We start from the raw sequence: 23,808 nt of genomic DNA on the forward strand, positions 1-23,808 counted from the left end.
TCTATCCATACTTTAAAAGAACAAAAAACCCAGACTCCGCTAATGAAGGTCTAAAGAAAACAGTGAAAATGAGACAACATGTAGACCCCGCCTCTGGGTCAACAATACCGGCTCTGAAACTTGGACACAGCACTTCAATAACGAGTGACAAACTGGACTTAACTTCTAACCATAGGTTCAAATCAACAGAGCTGGGTTGAGGAGGATGCAGCAGTACCTGCTAGTGACCTGAAATAACCAGGAGGCCTCAGTTCCTGCTATGCCAGCAGTAGTCAGAGACTTAGCAGATGGAAAAAAGCAGTCAAAGTGGTACGTAGTGCATAAAGCAATGTAATTATCCTGTGTCACAGACAGTTTGTACTTTCTCCTGTCTTCTCTACTAATACTCAAAATTAAATGTTTTCTCCTGGGGAGATTGACTTTGTGCTTCAGTTGAAGAAAGTGTGGTTGAAAAGTGGGTGTTGTGCTTGGAACAGCAAGCAGTGAGGTTTGAGAGGGTTCCAAGTTCCTGGAGAAGTTTCTTCCATGGACCCTAAGAAAACTATTTCGCTTGCACAGCTCAGCTCATGTCTGTGACAGACCAGCCACCAACCTGCTTTCTCCTCAGCCCTGGGCTCTAGTCTTCACAGAAATAGGAACCACCACCTCAAAATTATGACAGAGGCATTAAAAGGACTACTGACTAATATGGCATGGTGGCAAAAGTAAGGCATGAAGCTGACAGGTCCTCTCTAAGATGCAGAGCTCTTCAGCAGCTTCATTCTCACTGTCAATCCTTATCCTGCAGGATGGTTTCAAGTCAACCTGGAAATTCTACAAGAAAGCGCAACTGGATTGAGACATGCAGAAAGCAAGCCAGAATTAAAGAAAAAAAAAAGGAAGGAAGAGCTGAATTTCTAGCTATTGGTGATAGCAGGAATATTCAGTAACACTGAGATAACAGCAAACATGGAGAAAGCTGTCAATCCCTGTTGGGCTCAATATACCAACAGGAGAATGAAAAACTAATTAAAAATAAAATTAGAAACCCTACTGTAATGTCTTAACCGAGGAAGGGGCAAGAAGATTTCTCAAGTACTGTTGTAATCAATTTGTCTAAGTTGCAGTCAAAAGAAGGAGAAAAGGTAGAAGTTCTTCTGGTGAAAGCTCAGGGACTGAATTTGTTACGCAGCAATAAGACCCTTTTGCACAATACAGACAATTGCTACAAGGACTGGTGTGCAGTGGTTGCCTCACTCTTGTCTAAGAAGGTCAAAACACACAAGTGTCTTGAATTGTGCCTCCTTCCCTACTTTGCACATTGCCAGTACATTCCAACACATTTAAGTACTGGAATCCTATTGCCTTCCCCTGTTGCTTTGTGCTTCTGCAGCAGTCAGTGTCCTCTACTCCCTATTTGCTGAACAGGAGTAAAAAAACAAACAAACAAAAAAAACCCCTAACTATCCCAAACTCCACTGACTCTTGCAAGAAAGCACAGAGCCTGTTCAAAAAGTAAACATTTGCAGCCAGATTTCAGTTTTACAGGCTGCAAAAGAATGGGAGAAATAAATCCCGTTTAGATTTTGGCATATGGCACAAGGTCCCGTCCCAACAGATGGGATGAGGGATGAGTTTACCCTAGATGCGACAGGTGCCCTGACTCAACAGATGAGACCAGGTGCGAGTTAACTCTGGGTTAATTCTGCGTGGTTACATGAAGTGAATAACAGACAATCACCTCCGGGGTCCTATTCAATTGTGAGTTTTACTAAAAGAACTTGTTGGGATATTGGTTACAGCGAATGGTGACTTGGCAAAAGCGTAACAGAACTTATCAACACATTAGCAGCGAAAGTCCTACTACGAGTGGTATATTGGCAACCATCACTAGCTACAATATGTAACAAAGATGGTGTTATCCTTATAAGTTCAAAAGAGAAAGAGAGGAAGAGAGTGGTAGAGAAGGAAGAGAACTAAGGTATAAGGGAGAGAAAGAGAGTAATATATATATATAAAAGGAAGGAGAGGCAAATAAATGGGTGTATAGAAAAAAGAAGAGAAAGAAAGAGCAGAGAGAAAGGAAGAAAGAAAAGAGTGAGGGATCCAGTCTCTTCTGGCCCCACGGTGTGGATGACAGGACTTGTATGATGATATGTAGCCTCGGTGTTCCATGGCGAGGATGCTGGGGTCAGGAGCACAGCATCCTCCGATGTCTGGTTCAGTCTGAGGGTCCTCAGGGTGCTGGTATTCTCTTGGTGAGGCCAAGCTGGTATTCCCTTCGGTGAGACTGGTAGGCCCTGGTGAAACTGGTGTTCCCTTGATGAGACTGGTATTCCCTTCCTTGCTGTTTTAGGGTGAGCTTTTTATAGCTTCCAGAGTAAAGGAAAGTCGGGGGGGCGGGCGGCAGAAGTGGTGATTGTGAAAGAGGGACAAGCCTGGACAAGTCCTGGGCCACGTTGAGGGTCTCCCTTTGTGTCATGCAGAAATCCAGGGAGAAATGGTGATTGCAAAACATCAACAAGCTTCGACAAGCTCTGGGCCATGATAAAGGGTCTCAAATTTTCCCCTTTGTTTGCCAAGCTGGGCATATCAGGAGATGGGGCTATGTGCCCTCCAGCACATCCTCCATCTCCTGTAGGTCAGCCAGCCTGATCTGTGGCTCATTAGCTCGTCATTGATGTGGAGATCGCAGTGCCTCCTGCTCTGAATGTGTCTTCTTCTGGCTGAACTAGTCACAATGTTTTCAGTCATGATCCTTATCAATGCTCAACACACAACCCCAAAAACATATTATTAAATCTGAATTTAATAGGAACTAGTATGAGGTTTAAAAAAAAACAACCAACGAACCAAAAAAACGTAACACAAAACAAAACACAAAACTACAACACCCAGCAACAAACAAAGAAAAAAAGGAGGTGAAAATACCCTCCAGTATTTTAAATAAAGCCTCAAAAATGTGACCTACAGGTACTTATTTCAACAGGATGCTAAGGACTTACATAGTAATAGTGAGACATTCAGAAACAAAACTTGAAGACTGGGAAGCCTCGTGATTTCCCACCTTCAGACCGTTATTTGCTATTGGGAAAGATTTTTTGTTGTTGTTTGGTTTTTGTTTTTGTTTTTTTGTGGACTAAAGCCAATAAATAGGTTTAACTTTACATATAGTTTCATGAACTATAATTAAAAGCAAGCTTTACTTTGTGGCTGTCACCACAGACTGAGTTGGTCACCTCTGCAGTGCTGTTCTTCCTTCTTGTCACAGGCTGAAAAAATACTACTTGACTTCTGTAGGCAGATTATGTTTACATCTTTACTAAATTTTATTTTAGCCATCAAAGTCTATGTTAGACTGAGCCATGCTGTGCCTTTGGCTACTGCTACAGGACATAATAATAATGCAAATTATGAATGCGTCACTGGAGTAGATCATCCACACTGCATACTTGTCCCTAAATTCTGGCACACTAGACTCAATTATAGAGGTCGTAGCTGCTACTAGGGTTACAGACAGCAACGCTTAGAAAATACTCTTTAGCTGAAGCAAAGCCAAAATATTTTAATTGCTTCCTTCCACATTGACATGAAACATTGTAAGTATTTTAAGGTTATAAACAATGAGACAGAAATAAACAACTCCATAAGAAAGCACCACAATTTCAAGCCAACACTAGATCATTAGAGAAGAATTTTGCATTTTACCGGCAAACTTTGACTTTCCCCATCTGCTTCTCTTCTCTCCCTGCTAATGAGAAGGAGCAAGCTATGTCTACGAAAGGATCTCTAAAAATGAGGAGATGCAGAAGCTCTTCTCCAGATGCTTAGGAAAGATCAGTGAGTTCTGGCACTATAATGACTGTTGCACTGACACGAGTGGTGGGCTCTTGCCTACTAAACAGGGAAAATCAGAGGGCAGCACTCCTCAGCTTTGTCTTAATAGTCTGAACTATGTATGGTATGTTCTTGTTTGCTACACAAATACCTCATGACCATCTGTATGCCACAAATATTTTCCAATACAGACCTCTGCCAGGATACGCTCCATTTCAGTAATACTTCAGAGCCATTTCAGTGCAACAGGGTTGGCAAGCAGCAGAAAGTTTCAAAAGCTAAAGGCACATGTCAGCCTATGTTTGTGCACAATATGTCAGAGCTGCTCTTGATCACGGAAGTCCACAAAAGATCATGGAAGTCCACAGTTGCTTCACACTTGCCAGAACAATGACACTAAACTGAGGTTTCTACTTCTTTAGGAAAAAGAAAAAAGGAAGACCAGCTTTGCATGCTTTTCCAAGAGACAGGGCACATCTGAGAGTACTTTATGAACATGTTACACTTTGTGTTTCAGAAAATGGGATATGGTGCCTGGAGAGGTTTGAGGATCTTTAGAAACACCCCAGCAGAAAACTAAAAAAGCAGGCAGGTGAGAACAAGCTGCGATACTGATGAGAACACAGTGGGGAATGGGTGTAGAGGCAGATGGCTACACCTGAAGGCACAGGACCCTTGGGGAGAGGGATGGAGAGATGATTTCAGGGGAAGACGCTAATGGACCTTGACTTATTTAGCTTCACACATGGAGATCAAGAAGAGATATGGTCAGTCTCTGAATACACATGATGCAGGGTAATATACCTCATACAATGGGAGAGGAGTTATTTAAGCTAAAAAGACATCATTGACCACACAAGGACAGACATGCATAAACTTGCCATTGTCCATTTATTATAGAAACTTTCTTCAAGTTTCTAAGTATCAGAGATACATTGTATGTTACTATCACAGCTTTCCAAAAGTAGGGGGAGTAGAAATACTGATTGCGTGTAAACTGAAAGTTTATTAAAGGAATTAGAGTGTCTATAGCCCAAACTGTGAGGGACATAAAACAATATCAGACATTTTGGTTTTAAATTAAATTTAAACACTTCCTTTCCCGTAATTTTGTTTTTCTGCTAGTAAAAAAAAAGGATGTGACAAAAAAGACATTTTTCACCTAGTACTAAAAAAGTAAGCAGAAAAGAAATCCCAGAGGAAAAATATTTCAACAAGCTTTACAATTAAACAGTACTTCTTTACACTAAGATGTGTTACTCAAGCTGAGCATACAGCTTGTTACATTAAAACCTCAATACGTAAATTCAAGCTCATGAGGGTATGATTATGTTTTCTTCACAAGAGGTTTTTCCTGTGATCAGAAGTCAAGCAAGAACATCATTCAGGAGAAAAAAAAATTAAAATCTGCCAGTCTGTAAGTATATGACTTTTCAATACTATTTCCAGAAGATGCATGCATGCAAAAGTGGGAAGCTACCAAAAGCAGAATCACGAGCTCAAGCAAATGAAGAATCTAAAAATGCCACTATTTCTTTATATAGCCACGTATTAGAGTAAGCACAGTGCAGCACTTTACAGCTCTAGTGATATTTACAGGATGATCTTTTCCAAACTGCATATAAATGGATAAACTTTGTTTAAACATATTTCTTGCTGCCTTCTAGAAGACAAGCAGATAAATATGTACTACTTTTTTGATTGACTGGAAATCCTTTATCTAATAGATCAACAATTTGCTATAGAGTACCTATAGATCTGTAGCCATTCCACGAAGGAAATATTTTTTTTATTATCTCACTTCCTTATTTCGAGTATGGATTTATTCTTGTTTAGAATCGAAAGTGTAATATTTAGGGACATCAAACTATTAAATCTAGGACCATATACAAAAGCAAACCAGGCTCTGTTATAGAGACATAAAGATACAAATTTTATATATATATATATATATATATATAAGCCTGGTGAACCCATTTCAAGTAGTACCATAAAACTGTGCTTCAAAGACAGTTATCAAACTGCACCAAAACAAGTCTTTCTGCGCCTTGGACTTTGCTGGGAAGTTAAGTAGAATGCAGATTCTGTTGTTTTCCTACATTTAATTGGTAATTGAACTAACCCTTTTCATTCTAGAGCTCCATAATTAAAAGCAAACTTTGACAAATGACCTCCTCTGCAGTAGTTTGTGCTATGTGGTTTTGATTTTTAGGGGGGAACACAATAGTGATTCCAAAGACCATAAAAACCATTTCTCAGGCACCATGGTTGTTTCCCCCTCCCACCCAGTCCCTGCTGGCATAAGAGTCCTATGAAAGAGCGGCTGCATTGGGAAGTGCATCTGCCTGTGCCAAGGCCAAGTGTTGTCAATACAGTCAATGCAAACGCCTACCACAACAATGTCTCCTTTGTCAGTCACAGGGATCCCATGAGAAAGCACCAACCAGTCTAGGAATTTGGCTCAAGGTAGCGCTAGACAAGCCTGAAAAACAAAAAATAAGGGTCAGACTTTATTTACATTTACTGTATAAAACCAGACTTAAGAGCTCCAGTCTGTCAATAAGCTTTTAGAATTTCATGGTGGTGCAAGTGGTCTTAGTGAATACAGACAAAAGTCACCGCTTAACCCTTTCTACTCTTGGCACCTACTGGCTCAGTTTGTACTTATCAGCTTGGGAAGATTAATCCCATCACACAAGAGATGAGATGATAAAAACAAAACACCACACACACACTCACACCACTATTATCTCACATAGCTGCAGCCCCTATGATCCAGAACTTCAGGAAAACATACTCTGAAGGATCAAAAATTGTATGAACTGTATGAATACCCTTCAGGGACTTCTTATGCACAAAACCAACAGTGAACTGCAACAACTTTCCACACATTTAGCAAAGCATTTCCAGAAACTGTACCAGGAAAACATAAATATAAAACCACGTGCAAAGCCCAATACTTTGAGCAAAATCAGTCTGTATGGTGGGCATTTTAATAAATGGGATGAGATGCCATGGAAAAGGAGGAATTCAGAACACAGCAACTGGCAAAGGTCCTACTTTCATGTCAAGCTATTTACCATTTTCAGATTTATCTAAGAGTATTATTTCTGAGAGAGAATTTCTGAGCTCAGTTCCTTTCCAGTGAATACTCAGAAAACCCATATCCTCTGAGTATGTAGATTTTTAGCATAAAAACCATCCTTTACTCATATCTAAAGAAAGGCAGCTTTGGAATTAATTTATAGCCGAACACAGAAGATTCTAGTCTTCCTTATTCATCTTAAGTTCTCAACAACATGCTGTTTAAAAATACCTGTAATTACCAAGGCTTGCATTAGCCTTTGGAACTTCTAAAAATAAGCATTTGATTTCTGCAACATTCTCATTCTCCACTCTCTGATTTCCATTCAGAGTGAGGTATCATACGGAAAAAATATTTACTCTGCTTTTAGAAAAAAGCAAGACAATCAGAAGATAAAGGAATGGCCTAACATCTTAGGCAACCTTAACTTGAACAAGCTCAGATATATGCACACTGTACCATTTTAGGCTACTGCTAAGTTATTCAACCAACAGTTAAGTCACCAAAAAAGATGTTTCCTCCTCCCTTCTTGCACATCCTCCTCACTTTAACCTTCCCCTCCTACTTGCTTTTTTGCCACAAATCCTGCCTGAAAATTAGGACATCTGACAAAATTGTGTTACTGCCCTCTTCTGTCATTCTCTTGACATTTTAGGAGGAAAAAAGTGACAAACAATCTATTTTAATTATGGTATATCTACTTGTAAAATAAGAAAACAGCTTCCTGGAGCTTAGGGTCAGAAGGACCTGAATGTGTTAGCTCATTAACCTGAACACCACAAATTATTAACCAATTCCAAACTACCCTGAGAGCAAAACCAGTAAGTTATACATGGATAACGAATACTGCCCAGGCACAGGACCTGCCTTGTGCTGGACACCTCAAGTGATCCACCACTTTTCCTAGTGGTGGAAATGGCAATTTACTGGTTTGAAGAGCTGCAGCCATTCAACTTCTTTCCATTTAGAATTTCAGCCAGTGTTTCTAGTTCTGCCTCTCCCTCTGTAAATGGGAAGAGGAAGAAAATAAAATAAATAAAAAAAAAAGGAAAGTCAAAGAAAGTTAGTACAAGATATTTTCTTGTCAAGGCACCTAAGATGCTCAGTCTCTTCTCATACTCTCAGGGCACAGTTAATGTTTAAGCTGCCTGCAAACGCCTTTCCTACAGCTCTACCACAGATGTTTTCCTGCTCTTCTGCCAGTCCTTGTTCTTCTTTAGCACAAAACTTGTACTGGCCAGTACTCTCAGTCATCAGCTTCATCAGACTCAGACATCTCCTGACATCTTTCTTCCTCTTGAAATCTCGCCCAGCACTTCATTAACTGCTCCACCAGCGCTGCCTTCCTGGGGCCCTCTCTCTTATGTCTTTCAAAGGCAGGAGGGATCCTGAGGAAACAGTTCCCTTTTTATCAGTGGCATTTGTCTCTCCTCTGGTTTGCTCCTGGACAATTTCTTCCACCCACAAAAAATCAGTTATCCTGTCTACAAAGGAACATCACAGATTTACCTCCTATTTCAGGTCTCTCTCTCTCGCTCCTTAAACCAACTGGAAACTTCAGTTCTCCTCTCTGACATTTCCTTGGAGATACCCAGCTACTGAGTTAAGCTCTACACAGAGCCAGACAAATCCCTAATCTCCCCTCCCACACACGGCTGTCCCAAGAGGCTCTTCCTTGATTAACCAGCATCCCAGTCCCCCAGCCTGCAGGCTGATCATTATGTTCAACAGGAACATGTACATCTAAATCCTGTAGAAAGTACATGCATAATATACATAAAATGAAGTATTTTGTTTCTGATCTGTCAGACAACTAAAATGCTCATCCGGGCACTCAAGATCTTCCTCCTTTTCTTGGGTTTCAACCAATAAAATTTGACTTTGAGAAGTATTTCTGAAGGGACATAAGTAATGGTCTCTGCCCTGCATGCCACCTTGCCATTTTAACCCCTTTTTTGTCATTTAATTCATGTAAAAAACCCCAACTCCTTCTCCATAATTTTAATAACTTTCTCAGCCTGTTTTCTCCTTTTTGTTTTACCCAGTGTTAAAGAGCCAGCTGCCTACTTACTAATCAGCAAGTGACACTGTCCTCCCTCACCAACAGAGCAATCTCTCTCACAGAGATGGACCTGACACATCAATCCATCCGACCTATTTTAGACATTTGTTTTTGGACAAGATGAAGTCTGTCCTAAAATTATCTGGACAGGGATCCAATAATTACAAATTATACAAATGCAGGAAAGGAAAGAAGAAGAAAAAAAAAAAAAAATAACAACAACAAAACCCAACACAAAGCTGCTCACACTCCACCCTTTCCACATTAAATCACTACCAGGAATTTTTTCAGCACTAATAATCTTGTGGCTCTTTTACTATACCTCCTGCAGGTTTCAAAAGACTTTTTAAAGATGTGAAAACTAGGACCAGATACAGAATTTGAGTATTAGTGTCATTAATGCCATGCAGAGAGAAAAATGTTTCTTTTATAAATCCTGTCAGCTCAGGATTAAATTAATTAGCCTACTCTCCTCTCCCAGCAACAGTGCACTGCTAACTTCTGGTTCTGTATCCAGCCTGATCCTTAATGCCTTTGCAGAGCTGCTGCTTTCCAGCATGCAGTCTCCCGTTCTATGGATGTTCAGAAAACTTGTCATGGAGAGATCTGATTGTGTTCAACCACAGCCTGCATACCTACCTTTGCTTTTACTCATCAAAAAGAAATAATAATTCTTCATGACTGCTTATTTATATGGGAATGCCAGACTGGTAAAAAGTATAATCGTGGGTTGGTGGTGTTAGGTCGCTTTGGTTGGTTGTTTGTTTCTTTAAAAGCTTTTGTCTTACAGATGAAACTGTTAAATGGTGTCTGGTCCGGGCTCAGTTTTAGAGCATCCTGATTCCCAGTTTATTTCCCACAGACATCTACTTGTTTATATTTCGCAGTCAGCCAGCATACTTCTGCTGCTGGGCTGTTCTGGTTTTCCCAAAAAGAAAGCTCTATTGTACAGAGCCACAAGCTGACAGGCAGAATTAGGAAACCTGTGTCAGGGTCAGCACAGGACCCATGACAGATGCGGAAAGAAAGGCTGTGGGATCTGCTCTATATTTGTGTGACAGCCCATGCTTCATCTAGTTTTTGTGTCAGCCAAGAGTAGCTAGGAGGCATGAATGGTCGTGAAACTCATCTCCCTCCACTTCATCCTGTCAGAGCTGCTGATGCAGCTCACAGCCCAGCAGCCACAGGGTTCAAGGACAAAAACTTAAGGACATGCAGGAAAAATTATGAAGTCTGACAGGTTGAATGCACAAGATGAAATTTCAGCTTTGGATTCTCACCTTTACTTACAGTGGTGACAATGCCTGATTATGCAAAACATGATGTCCTGTCAGCCTCCTTAGCCATGTCAGGAGACAGTATTTCATACAGTCCTACACTGTCACCCCTACAGAAAGAGGGAAGAACCTCGGTGTTAAAGATGAGATTCCTTGGCAGTGACAGCTCCTGCAGGAGCCAGGGACACAACACACCTGTCAAAGGCAAGTTGTGCTGTGCAGGGTGTTTACATGCTGCAACCAAATCGAGTCCTGTGAGCTCTGTGCCAGGAAGAAGTTACATGGAGTTACATCTTGAAAGACTCAAGCAGAACTTCAGGGTACCATTTAGCAAAAAGATAAGCCCATTTGGTCTTTGGGTAAAGCTCCTGGCTGCCAGTGTCAGCCTGATTGTACTGGCATTCAAGTCAGGAGGTGAAATTCCCTTGGACTCCCTGGAGTGGAATCTGAATGCACCCATCCACTATGATCCTTCCCCTGGGTTTCCACAGCCCACAGTGTTTTTTTCTTGGCAAGTATTATTCAGGTTAGCACAGCAGAACAGTTATTAGTCTGGCTGGTTCACGACAATAAGATGCTTTTTATCAGATCAGATGTGGGAAGCTCTTTATAGGCTTTTTACAAGAAGCAGCTACATGACTTCATGAAGGCAGAAAAGCTCAAAGCATAGTGATAAAAGGTATTTTAATATATTCATTCATACTAATACATGAGATACTGTGTGCTGAAAACAGGGAAATATATTAAATTCTAACATGATAGGCCAGAAGATTTAATTATTAGCTTTGCTTTGAACCTGACAGCTATTACTACTCTACCAAGTCCTAGATGCACTCACAAAAGAAGCCTTGTCATTTTAGATTTTTCAGAAAAGGTGGTCTTAACTTGGATTTAACTACCAGGTTTACTATAATAAGTGCAATAGAAAAGCACACACAATCAAACCTTCATGAGAAGACAGCTCCTCCCAAACACACACACCTGCTCATTAAAAAGTTGGAATGGAAAAGGTCTTCCCTATATTTATTTTTCCCTCCAGTGAAGAACAAACAATCAAAACCTACTGTTAACATAATTAAATCAGCATTTCATAGTTATCTTACTGGAAAAGATTTTGTAATCCTTCCAGATGATCTTCAAGTGCAATGAAGTTGACAAAATACTGTATGGATTCCTATAAAAAGGGAGTAGGCATATCATACCACTTTGAACAGTCTTAATACTATGGAGGAAAAAAACGAACAAACAAATAATAAAAACCAACCAACCAAACAAACAAAAAACAAACACACACTTTTTCCACCTGATTTACTAGTGCGGTTTCTTAAGGAGAAATACGAAAATAATGCAACTGGGATTTGGAAGCAAGAGTCAATGGTGTAAAAATAGCTGAATTTTGGGAAATTTCCATTCATTACTCAGATATGTATAAGAAAGTAAATCAATTTTTTAGTTCCTCCATTTGCAAATATTTTTTAAAGCTATTGTTCACTTAAAATAGTAAAGAGAAATTAACAGGAGTCTAAGTGCAGGCTCAGCTTTACCTAGATTTTCACACAGATTTAACCTGACCTCATTTTGAAAGTCAGTCACAAAGGAACCAGAGAAATAGCTGTTTATCTTAGGTACTTTGAAACACACAAAGAATTTGACTGAAAAAAGGGAGGGGTTTTTGCTGTTGTCCTTTTGGTGTTTTGACGTTTTATTGGGTTTTTTTGTTATGAAGGAAATTTTCCCTTTAACTGCCCCAGATTCATATTCCTTCAGTCCTGAAGCACCTACATTCTCCCTTGAAGCCTGACCATGCAAGAGATTGACCAGGTGAAGAGAAACACACAGGACAACTCCTTTCAGATTACAAATTGTTCACACAACATGCAACAGAAGCACAGAGGTTAACAGAGGTACAAACACATTTTGTGTAGTCAACAGCCAAATGGACAGACTGGGCAATGGTTTGATCACTACTGACTACCAGTGAGGTAGACAGCCAAAAAAGGAGGCAAGAAGTTGTTGATGGAACAATGTTGTCACTGTAATAATTAGTATAGGCATACACTTCACATATCCCCAGAACTTTGGTGGGGTACTCTCCCTGCACCTGTTGGACTGGAGTTGTACAGGGACTGCCAGTGTTCTTCCCCTGTATCTTGTGTTGCATCAGAACATTTAGTTAAGAGGGCTGTGGCCCTTTGATGGAAAAGGGAGTTGGATATTCAATTTATCTTCCATTTTCTGGCTTGAGTTTCTCATGTAGCCTCAAAACAAAGTCAACCAACTAACACCACCGCCACACACAACATGGGAGAACACAGGGAGAAGTGTAAAAACGATGATGGAAATAATCTGAACAAGAATTGTCAAAAAGGAAAATACATCTCTGTATACAGGGTACACAGACTCTTCTCTGTGTCCACTGTTACTCATTTATAGCATGGCATGCAATGCTGTAATTCATAACACCAGAGCAGTCAAAGGGCCCGTTCAGCCTGGCTGCCTCCATGGCTCACACCAGAGAACCCTCCAAGAAGGTTCTGAAATAACCTATATCTTCCCTGTCATTTACAGTTTTGGTAACCAAGTCTTCACACATTATGAGTTCATAAGCTTAAGATGTACCATCAGATGACCAATGCTGTTGATCATTTTGAGACAGATTGCCTCAAAGCCTCTCTGTGTTTGCATGTTTTGCATATGTGGTACTTCCCCAGAGTAGATGGCATCTGCCAAAGTATACTGCATTGAGAGGAAAACCACTATATTTACATAATTCTTTTCTGAGGAACTCCTATCTTGTTTTCTTTGACAGTTCCATTATATTACTTACCCATTAACATCCACAGGAAATGTCAACATTCAAATCCAGCAACTATTTTTGGAAATAATTTATGCAAAGTATCCTTATTTTGAAATATCCTCATTTCCTTGTACTGAATGTCTGCTGAGTAGGAATAAAAAAAAAATGAAACTGGAGGAGGGTTTTTTTTCTATTATTATTACAAAAAGTAACTGTTGTTTCATAGAAATATAAAACCAGTATATTTAGAAAAAAGTTCTCAGGCAAATCTGGGAATCTTTTCTGATCCCTGCAGACTTCCCACCACTGTAGGCATATATTAGTTTCAAATGGCAGGAGCCACCTCAGTTACAGAGAACATCAATTAAGCACTTAGATTCCCATAGCATATAATGATGCAATCGCAGAAGATTCAGTTATTGTGAAGGTCTCTTTAGCTTCTTTAAATGTATCAAAAAATTATGTGCCTATAGCTGATGTCTGTATTCAAGGTAAGAGGTCCACGCCAGATAGGAATCAAGATCTTAAATTATTAAATTATTATTACTACTCCGAATATCTGTTTACAGGTGGGCCCTTCACTTTTAGCTTTAGGTAGTTCTCAGTATGTCCTTCAAGCTGCTCTCTTCCATCAGATAAACAATGACCCCACAGACTTGCTCCATATGTCGTGGTCTTCCCCTTCCCCTGCCAGAGGGTGGGCGAGCAGCCAGCATGTGAAGGAATGGGCCATTTTGACTAGCTAGAAGTTTTACGCAGGCCTTGCGGTAACGCAGGCAGTTACAGAGGGAAAGAGAAGGCTGCTGTTTCTCAAGCAATTAAGTTGTACTTTATTCAAAGTTTATTTTCTTGGTTTGCTCCAGACACTCCCATCAAAAGATTAACAACTTTTTAGCATAACTGGCAAACATTAAAGAAACAAGAACCAAAGTCCATAAACATTTATCAGAAATCTTTATACTAGAAAAGATCTAGACCTTGCTGTAACTTGATATATTTCTACTGTCTTTTCTTTAAGCCTACTTCCCTTAAGTGTCTTTGACTGTAAAGATTATTAGTTTTTTTGAAAGTGAGAATTTTCTCTCTTTCCTATCAAACTTCAGATACTGTGAATTCTTCAAAACCTCCATAATGAGTAGGGCTGGACAATTCCCATGTCACCCATGTTACGGGAACCCTATGAAAGCTCCCTTGGTATTGACAAGTGAATTTTCATGTTGGTTGAGGTGACTTAGGACATCCTGATGTGCACATCCACCTATTGTTTCACACTGGCACTCTCAAAGTTGTAATTTTAGTAACACTCTGTCAAGGCTAGCACAAAACCTGTTTTGTTGGTTTACTTGTGTACTTCTGTTTGGTTTCAGGTGGGTTTTTTGGTCATTTTTGTTTGTTTGTTTTGTGGTTTTGTTGTTGGTTTCTTGTTTTGTTTTTCTCTCCCCTAAAATAGCACCATCTTCACCTTTCTTCCACAGTTCAAGATCAGAATTAGCTGGTACCACAGTGTGAAGTAACCAGTTATTTCCATGAAAAGAATGGTTCAGTCTCAAGGTATGAGAAATGCAGCTGTATGATAAAAGATACTAACACGAGAGGAAAAAACAGAGATCTTGAATGACCCTGCTGCTCTTCCAGAAATTCCTCCTGAAGCTGCTGCTAGCAGCTGCATTGCCTGCCAGAAAAATGGTACATCGCTATTATTAGCACAATGAGGGGGACATGATGGTTTGACTCTACCTTATATTGGCAGCTGTGTTGGATCATCCCATCCAAAAGCAACTATTTCCATTACAAAAGTAACAAGGACAGGCCTGTGTTTGTCTGAAGATGAGTGCAGTAGAATCATGGAGGAGAGGAAAACAAACCCAAACCAAAGAAAGCCCCCAAGATCCATGCAGATCTTTCAGACCAGAGAGAATAAAACAGTGGTCTTTCCTAGAAAGAGCAGCCCCTGAAAACACATTTACCTGCAACTATAATAAAGCTTCCTAGCAGCAGTCTAAATTGAAAGGCAGGGAACACAGCCATAAACATTAGATTCCATTCAAATCTGTGAACTTCAGCTTTTTAAGGAGCTAATGGAAATGTGAAGTGACTGGTGAAAATATTTAGCACTAACTGACAGTTTGCTAAAAAGACTATCACACTCTTTGGATTTATGAGTTGTCTAAGGATTTGTCATAACTTGATTTTAAGCTAAATATCTAACGTGAACTGAAGCTAGAACTACATTGCTCCTCTCTCTGAAGTGAGATTTTTTTTTTCAGAGGCAATGTCAACCTGAAACAAAAGATGAGAGGGAAGTGGGTTATCACCCTAGTAAAGTCTTGTCACAGATGCAAAGGGGGCAGTAAAACAAGCAAGAACAGCATGTTTCACCCTCAATAACAGTCACTTGTAAAATATTTGAGAATGGATTTTCAGGCAAAAATCCATGCAAAGTACATGGCAGACATTGCTTCTCCCGTGGGACATCACAGCATGGAAGAAAGAAGATAAATATGTGACACTGCATATTCTGAACACAGCCACAGCTAATGCCCAGTGGTGGCAGCAATCTGATGCGAGCCAAGCTCTGGCAGCATTTGCTCAGCCAAGCAGCAGAGGTGAGAAACTGCAGCAGAGAGGATGAACTCACACGGCAGAGAATGATTCCCTCAGAGTTGTAAAGATCCAAAATACAGGGCACAACCAGACAGACACACCAGAGCCAACAACAGCATGGACAGGTGCCAGGTCAGCAGCACTGTGTAGTGCAAGCCCCACACAGCACAAATGCTCCCAGCATAATGCTTCCCAATGCTGGGGACTGTCACCTCACAAGATAAACAACCTACACTGGAGCCTCAAGATAAACTTACACCCTGCAGGTGGGTGTGAATAGATGAACTTACAGGCTTTTCAGTGTTTACCATCAGAGCTGCAGATGAGATGCTACACATGCTGACACCGACCACTTCTTAAGGGTGCACTGCCTATTAACTACAGAGTTCACCATCACGTTGTACCTACCAACCTTTACAGATTTCACCTCTCAGTGATTAATAGGAAGAGTTGCCTAGACTGTTTTAGCTGCATTTACCTGAGGCATAAAGGCTATGACCCCAGCTTGGTCTAAGGAGCAAGGCAGAGCTCAGCAGGCTCCTGACTGGTCTGCCCCATGCACACGTGGCAAAGTTGCCAGTGTCACCTTGATCTGTCAGGAGCCTTCCTGCATCCTCTCAGGCAGCCCCTGCAGCACACCTGTAGTGGTCCTGCCTGCACAGCTGGTATATCTGGTCCTGAGGATCACCAGAGACCAGACCTTAAGATGGAGCAAGCACCATTGTGAGACGCCACAAGCATCCCACACAGCAGTAACTGTGGTTATCCTACCTCTCCCAGCTTTCCAGCTGCAGCTGGTGAAGCCTAGTGGATGTCATCACTACATCTTTGCTAGAAAGCTACAAACACAACTAAGAAATAATGATTACACAAGCATAACCTAGTAATTTAAAGCAGAGAGAAATGTCATCTGTAAGCCTTTCAACAACTCAAGATGTCAACAAATATCACAAGTACAAATAGCATCAGGAAAAAAAAAATGGAAAGCTTTAAATTTTTTTTGAACCCCCAACTTCAAATATGGACTGCCTCTTCACAAACTGAACGCGTCTTACATATATCCTCAACATGTACTTTCGGTCAGCACTTTTTCTACAGAGGTAAGAAAGGACAGTACACATCAAAGGTAAAAGTAATACATAATTAAAGGAGGTGTAGGTGTTTCCTCCTCTAGATCCCACATGCATGATGAGAAATAAATTATACATGAAGGAAGATGATGGTACAACATTAATCAAATTGGCATGAAGAACCCAACCAAAGACCATAAAATGTATTCAACAGATGCACAAATGCGATCAGCTAATTGAAAGAGTTACACAGAGTATCGTTATGCAAAACAAATACAGAGGAAAAATATGAAAATGAGACTGAACTGCTTCAGTTTGTGTCCTATCAAGTAACATGCTCCATTCAGGGAACAATCTTTAGACAAGACAGCTACAGGAATCCTAAAAGTTTCTGGGTCTCTAAATAACTGCTGTTACAAGCCAAAATTTAACAATAAACAAGACAGCTAAAATAACTATGTTAACAGAAGGGAATTAACATAAACAGCACATTATTATAATATATGAATAACAGTATTATAATTTAATATTTTAAACAAAAAAACTTTTGTTTTTCATCATGCAGTTTCTGCAGTCTTGTAAAGCTATCAGGGGCTGAAGACTAAACATTTGTTATTCTTCTATATTCAAAATTGTTGCAAAACTATCCAAAGATGAAGTAACCTTCTAATTTGAGATACAGACAAAAAATAGGAGCACAATACAAGTTGATTCGTAAGCAACTAAGCCAGTAAAATCCAGTTTCTAAGAGTGTGTGTTAAAGGGGTAGGAAGAGTTCAGACTGCAATCTCTCCTTCAGCAGGCATCTTTCCACCTGCCTAGTCTGCCTACTGCCAGAAAACATGTAGATTTTATTGGAAATAAGCTTCTACCCCTCTCACAAATGCAACTGCAACTGGTCAAAAGGTTTAAAAGTTAACAGTGAGAGTAAAAGACAGACATTCACAGAGAGCTGCACTTAATCTATTTCCTCAGAAAAAACAGGCTAAAAATATATATACACTGACTGCAAATAGCTTGGTCTTGAATTTGCAGTCACTGCTACAAGAGTGCATTAGACACATAAGCCTGACCACAGAAGCCCCAGAGCAGCACTCTCATTCTGCCTGGATGAATGTTATTTCTTAATACGGGTATGGAGAGATGAAGGGAAAACTGTTTACTTCAGTAGCAATAGAAGGAAAAGCAGAGTTAAATAACATCGTTTCCTCCTAAGACAAAAACATTGTTTAAAGCATCAGGTCTAGAAAAATACAATTGCCTTAAGCAATATGGTGTGACCCCACCCCAGCCCCAGAGAGGAGGCACCTGGGCAGGGAGAGGGCTAACTAACACCACCACAGCCATCCTGCATGGTCACTGTGGGGGGTAGACCTGCCTGAAAGCAGAATGAGACTTCCTCCCAGGAGTGCCTGATGTCATGTAACACCCCTGAGTACCTGGCAGCAGCTGGGCATATCCTAGAAGTCCTTCACACGAGAGCATCTGACCAGACTGCAGGCTCAGGGCCACCGCAAATCCACCAACCCTAATGACACCGGGTAATCACACTGCATGTGTAGCTTCAACAATCATCTAACACGCTCATTTATGGTAAGATCTGCTAGAAAGGCCCTTTTAAATATCAGAAAAAAAAGAAATAGCCCCGGCTTCCTCACCACTGGAAGCATTCAAGATCAGGTTGGAAGGGTCTTTAAGCAATCTGATCTAGTTGAAGATGTCCTTGCCTGTGGCAGGGGCTGGACTAGATGACATTCGAAGGTCCCTTCCAACCCAAACCATTCCATGACTGGATGATCAACGATAACGTGGCTTCCCCGCTACTTCTGCTGCCCCAACAGAAATAGTTTGCACGGGTCTGCCACAGCCTGTGCATATGGACTACCTGCAACAAGAGGAGGCAACTCCGAGTCTGTATTGCTTGGCAAAAATGAAAGCTTCGTTATCAGCATACCTACATCTGGAGAGGATATACCTCAAGGGCAATGTGCTGAGAAAAAGGCATCAGAAGGCGTTAACAATGAGTGCCTCAGGAAAGCCAGTGTGGGTGGGACAGTATGCAATCACTTTTGACAATTCTGCCAGATCCAACCCCCACCAGACATTTTTTAAAGCAATTCAAGGGTAAAAAAAATCTTTTAGATTTATATAACATTATATAAATTATAAAATACCATATATAACATATTTTATACACACACATACACACATTAAAGGAGATTAATATCTGTGAGAAAATAAATCCACACATGGTACCCTCTCTATGGATCCCCAGCAGCAATAAAACACGAAGCAGATTGTCTAGTAAATAGCAGTAGCAGAAATAATAACATTATGGTGGGCAAATAATGGATTGTTGCCGTAATATATTTTCCTAAATGCATCTTCATATTCCTCACTAGCGAAATATAAGAGTCCTCCACAAGGTCTGGATGTGTACAACAGGTGTCAGGTATTATCCAAGTCTTATGCTGTGGATGACCTATTTACCAGAGGCTGGAGCTGGGACGAAGGCAGGTCAGCTGAAACTTTCTCCAAGAACCACAGTGATGGCTTTCACAGACTGTAGTTCACGGTGGAGTTTTATGATAACAGGAAATAACTCAAATAATCCAGAAACAGAACAGTCAGTAAAATTTCCAAGTGAAACTCAGGAGTAAATATAAAGACTCCAGAAATCTGGAACCTTGCTGTTCACAAGCAAAGCTGTGATCAAAGCATATGAAGTTGAGCACTTATATATAGTGAAAAAAAATCATGCCTGAACCTGCAAAGTCAGAATCTGTTATTTTCCAGACAACCTGCAAGACCCATCTTCACTTCCAAGTATTTCAGATGACACTTTGGATATCATATGGTAGAAAAAGGTTATATTAAGTAACCTTTAGTCCATTTCTTCAATCATTTCTATTCAACAATCAGAATTTAGTTGTATTAAACTGTCATAATGGTATCTGGAGGATAACAGCAAAGTATTTGAATGCAACAAGATACTTGCTATTCTTTGAATGAAAAGACGGAAATTATGCTGTAGAAGGAAAAAACATTGGCTTGCGAAGACTAGAACCATCCGATGAGAATTTTTTTCCTCACAGCAAATAAAACTGCCAGACATACTGCTTCACTTTCTCTGTTCCTCATTTTCTTCATCTTTTTGAGAAAGGACACTTACGGTGTGACCACCATAAATGGCACCATCAGCAAACAATCAAGCTATTTGAAAATCCATTTTGTACTGGCACTGTCAGCTCCAGTATTTACTGACTGCATATGCAGAAAAACTGTAAGCATTTCTGATCTGATTTGATTACAAAAATAATTCCCATTACTCTGCAGTCTGCAGCCAGAGGAGCAAGTGTATTTCCAACAGCTCCTCCCGGCCATCAGGAGTCAAAAATAAAAATTGTCATTGTAATATTTTTGTCTGATCTCCTTCAAAAGGTCATGGAAAGATGAACATTATGAGCTCCTTTCTGCAAAGGACCCCATCTTATAAAAAGAACAGCTGACCACAGCCTAAGTTACACACAGCAGAATTGCTAAACCATTCAAACCAAGTGGTGGGTCGGTTTGTAATTGTTTTGCATTTCTTGTTAGTAACTCAAGACACAAAAACAATTAAAAGCAAATCTCCTGATCAAACCATAGACTACTAACTCAACTGCTGAACTTTTAGTACTATTCTGCAGGAAACATGGTGAGAAATAACAGGTCCTGATCACTCTGATGCATTAGGTCTCTAGGAGAGAAAGGGTCTACATGCACAGAGGAAGCTGCAGGATGATCAGAGCTGTTACTTTTCCCTGAATCAGCACTGGGAGGGCAAACAACAGTTTTCTGCCAGCCTATGAGAGCATTCTTGTAAATACAGCAGATACACTGAGGCCATTCATAGCCCTAGTATGGCACTTCTGCCAAAACTCATGGTTTAGGCGGCATCTTTGTCCTTCAGCTTAACTGAAAGTTGTCAGAAGTTATGAAAAAAAAAAAAAACAAAACAAAAAAACACACAGAAAATGTGACAAAGACTTGGAACGTAGTACTGGAAAAAAACTTTAGGGAAAAAAAAAAAAAGCAGTTAAGTAAATACAGTATTTTTTCCCCAAATTTATTGCCTTAAAATACTGAAATATGCAAAATCCAAATTGTAAGTGAAGATAACACATAATACTAGACTGTGCTTCAAGGGCAAAAATCTAAAATAACCGTTTGTAGATGATAAACACGTGATTTGATGTAGCAGCTTCTAAAACAGGAATCAGGGCAATGGGGGGCGGGGAATAAATTCTTTTATTTACCTAAAGGATGCCTCATTCAAAGTAGTTATATCAGATTGAAACATCCATCATTGTACTCATATTTCAATCACAGATGGCTTCTCCCTCTCATGAACCATATAAAGATTGCACAAGAGGATAATGAGACATGTTGGCTAGGGAAAGGAAGGGTAAAAGACAACAACTTCATATTAGGGGGGAAAAAAAAATCCTCTTTTTCACGTAGCTCCTAAGCAAACCACAACTCTTTTCTCACTTGATCTTGCCTCTGTTGGGTATTTAACAAACTTCAAGTCAGGTCACTTCGATACCCTAACAGTGCCAAGAGACAGGCACTTAAATTCTCCTGCACTGTAAAATCCCACCTAAGTATAAACAGAGCAGTTTCTGTAAAGGCAAAATGTGCTCCTCGGCACACCGCATGCCCACATGCCTTTCTGCCCTTCCTCCCTTCCCCCCACCCCACATCCCTTCACTACATCTCATGTCTCTAACAGGAGCACAGACAACCCAACAATCAGGAGCTGAACACTGAACTACTGGTGCAATCTCTCCAGTAGCACTCTGCCCAAGAACACTGTAACTTCAGCTGTCGCCGCTCCTGGGTCAGCACTGATACACTGATGTGAAATGAAGCAATACTTTTCACAATGTAAATGGTTGTTTGGCTACAGGGAAACAATATAAACAAGTGTTTCTATTTATAAATCATCATTCCTGCTTCTTGTAGAACAAAGAATAACATGTTCCAGAAATTACAGTATTTCCAAGAACATAGTAGAAATTCAGACAGCTTGGATCTTCTTCCACCAGTCTGCCCCACTGACACTCCCTGTTCCAGTTCTTCAGAAGGAATAAAAACAGAGTGATACAGGGCCTGATTTTTCAGGCATAAGATACCCCTGATTTAAAATGACATTGGGGATCCACGGTTCGGGGAGCAACCTCGTTATCATACAGATGGCTTCCTCCAACACCTCCAAAAAGTCAATGGTACCATCTCTTAAGTGCACTGAGGAGAGGGAAACAAACAAAAAAAAAGGGCAAAACCAAAAACCCAACACACACCACAAGACAACCATGAAGAAACGAGTCCTACTATTTTTTCCATCCCTGCAACTCTAACAAGCTGATTTTTCCTCAAACTGCATACTTCATTTGTATTGGAGAACACTGGTGGCAGATGTCAATCCATACACGTTTATTTATCATTTTTACCCCCTCGCAGAGTGGCTATTGCACTCCAAGGTACTTGAACCGTTTCATGAAGCTTTAGCTCATTTATGGAAATCACAGAAAAGAAAACACGCAAGTCTCGGGAGTCGTTTTCATGCCCAACACCAAACGCCGGACGCCGCGGGCAACCCCTTTGCTCTACGGGCAGCCGGCGATCTGCCGAGCCCCCTCACACCGGGTACCGCTCCGAAACCAAGCACCCCCCGTCCCTACAGAACCATCACCCTGCCTGCAAAGGGACACCCACCCACCCGGGCGGCTGGCGCTGGGTGCCAGGGGAGCCCGCCTGCCATAGGCAGAAAAATAAGGTTGGTTTCGCCGTCACAGCAGCCCCCGGGGTAGACCGGCAGCGCACTGACGGGCGCAGCGCTTTACATAAGCGGATGCGAGTGCCTCGGGCGGACCCGGGCAGCTCGGCGCCGCCTCGCCGGGGAGCGGGGACGCTCCCTACGCCCTCGCGGCTCAGCGGAGGTACCCGCACCTCCCGGCCGCACCCTCCCGCTGCCCCCGGCTCCCGCCCAGGACACCTTACCCTGCCGCTCCAGCCTCTGCCGGCAAGGGGCGGCCCGCGAAAGGTGCGCGGCGCGCCGCGCTATCCCGCGGAGCCGCAGCAGGGCGCCGCCGCCACAGACATGGTCCCCACCCCCCGCGGCGGCGCCGTCAGCCGCGGAGCTGGAGTGTGCGCGGCGACACCGCTCCCGGGCTTTTCTCCGGCGGGGGCGGAGGAGGAAGGTGGGGCGAGGCGGGCGGGGGCGAGGCGGGCGCCTTTAACCGCAGTTTTCCGCCATTAACCGCCGCGCTGCCGCCACCACCACCCGCTTTGAAGCGGCCGCCCCGCTCCGCCGCGCCGGGCACCGCGGCGCCCCCTGGCGGCGGCGGGGGGAGGCGGGCGCGGGGATCCCGGGGTTTCCCGCTTGGCAGAGCCGGGCGTGTTCCGTGCGCGCATCCCCGCGGCGGCCGCCCCGGGCCCGGAGTGATGTCGGTCCTCCACATACTTTATTTATTTTTTTTTTTTTTTTTAGGGAATCACGTCTGAGGTTGCCCTTGGTGTGACGCCCCCCAGCCCAGCAGGTCATTCAGCAGCAGAAGAGAAACAACGGGGAATTTTACGAAAGAGGGAAGAAGGCTTTGCCTTGCTTGCAAGGAAGGGAAGAAGGGAAATGTAAGGAAACCGTGGTGGTCATGGCTGTTTCGCAAGCACTGTTTAGCAAAAACAGCTGCTTTCCTGTTGTTGGTTTATGGATGGAGCAACAACCGGCTTTCTTCTGTAATGCACGGAGGCACAAAAGGAAAAACACCGAGCTGGAGAGATGAATAGGAGCTGTCTGGTTGATTTAGTAAAACGCAGTTTACGCCCCTTGCCGGAGCCGCAGCAGGGGTGACACAACACAGCAGTCCCGGGGGGCACCTCGCGGGGGTCGTGGGGTCAGGGAGGCAGGAGCCAGAAAGCATCTCCGTGCAGTTCAGCTCCGTGGCACCTGCGCTCTTCAGGAATATGCAAGAAAAAATCTGGCAAAAGCAAGGGCGGGGGGAAAGCTAAGCTTCCCCACATAGACAGCCAATTACTGCGAAAAACTCCATTTC

At 41.8% G+C, this 23,808-nt stretch overlaps 1 protein-coding gene across 3 annotated transcripts in view; it reads right to left on the bottom strand.

Moving 5' to 3' along the window:
* The window catches only part of RNF144A (ring finger protein 144A), a 70,224-nt gene extending 47,171 nt beyond the window's left edge, over positions 1 to 23,053 (bottom strand). The window contains exons 1-2 of one of the 3 annotated variants that reach the window (XM_065055953.1): positions 22,757 to 23,053; positions 6,209 to 6,298 (exon numbers count right to left, since the gene is read on the bottom strand). The gene's annotated coding sequence lies outside the window, so the exon portion shown is untranslated. The remainder of the gene's footprint in view (positions 1 to 6,208; positions 6,299 to 22,756) is intronic. The other 2 variants (XM_065055951.1, XM_065055956.1) reach the window with 2 other exon arrangements.
* Between the last annotated feature and the right edge of the window lie 755 nt (positions 23,054 to 23,808).

Source organism: Columba livia, chromosome 3, assembly GCF_036013475.1.
Source record: "Columba livia isolate bColLiv1 breed racing homer chromosome 3, bColLiv1.pat.W.v2, whole genome shotgun sequence".
NCBI classification, from domain to species: domain Eukaryota; kingdom Metazoa; phylum Chordata; class Aves; order Columbiformes; family Columbidae; genus Columba; species Columba livia.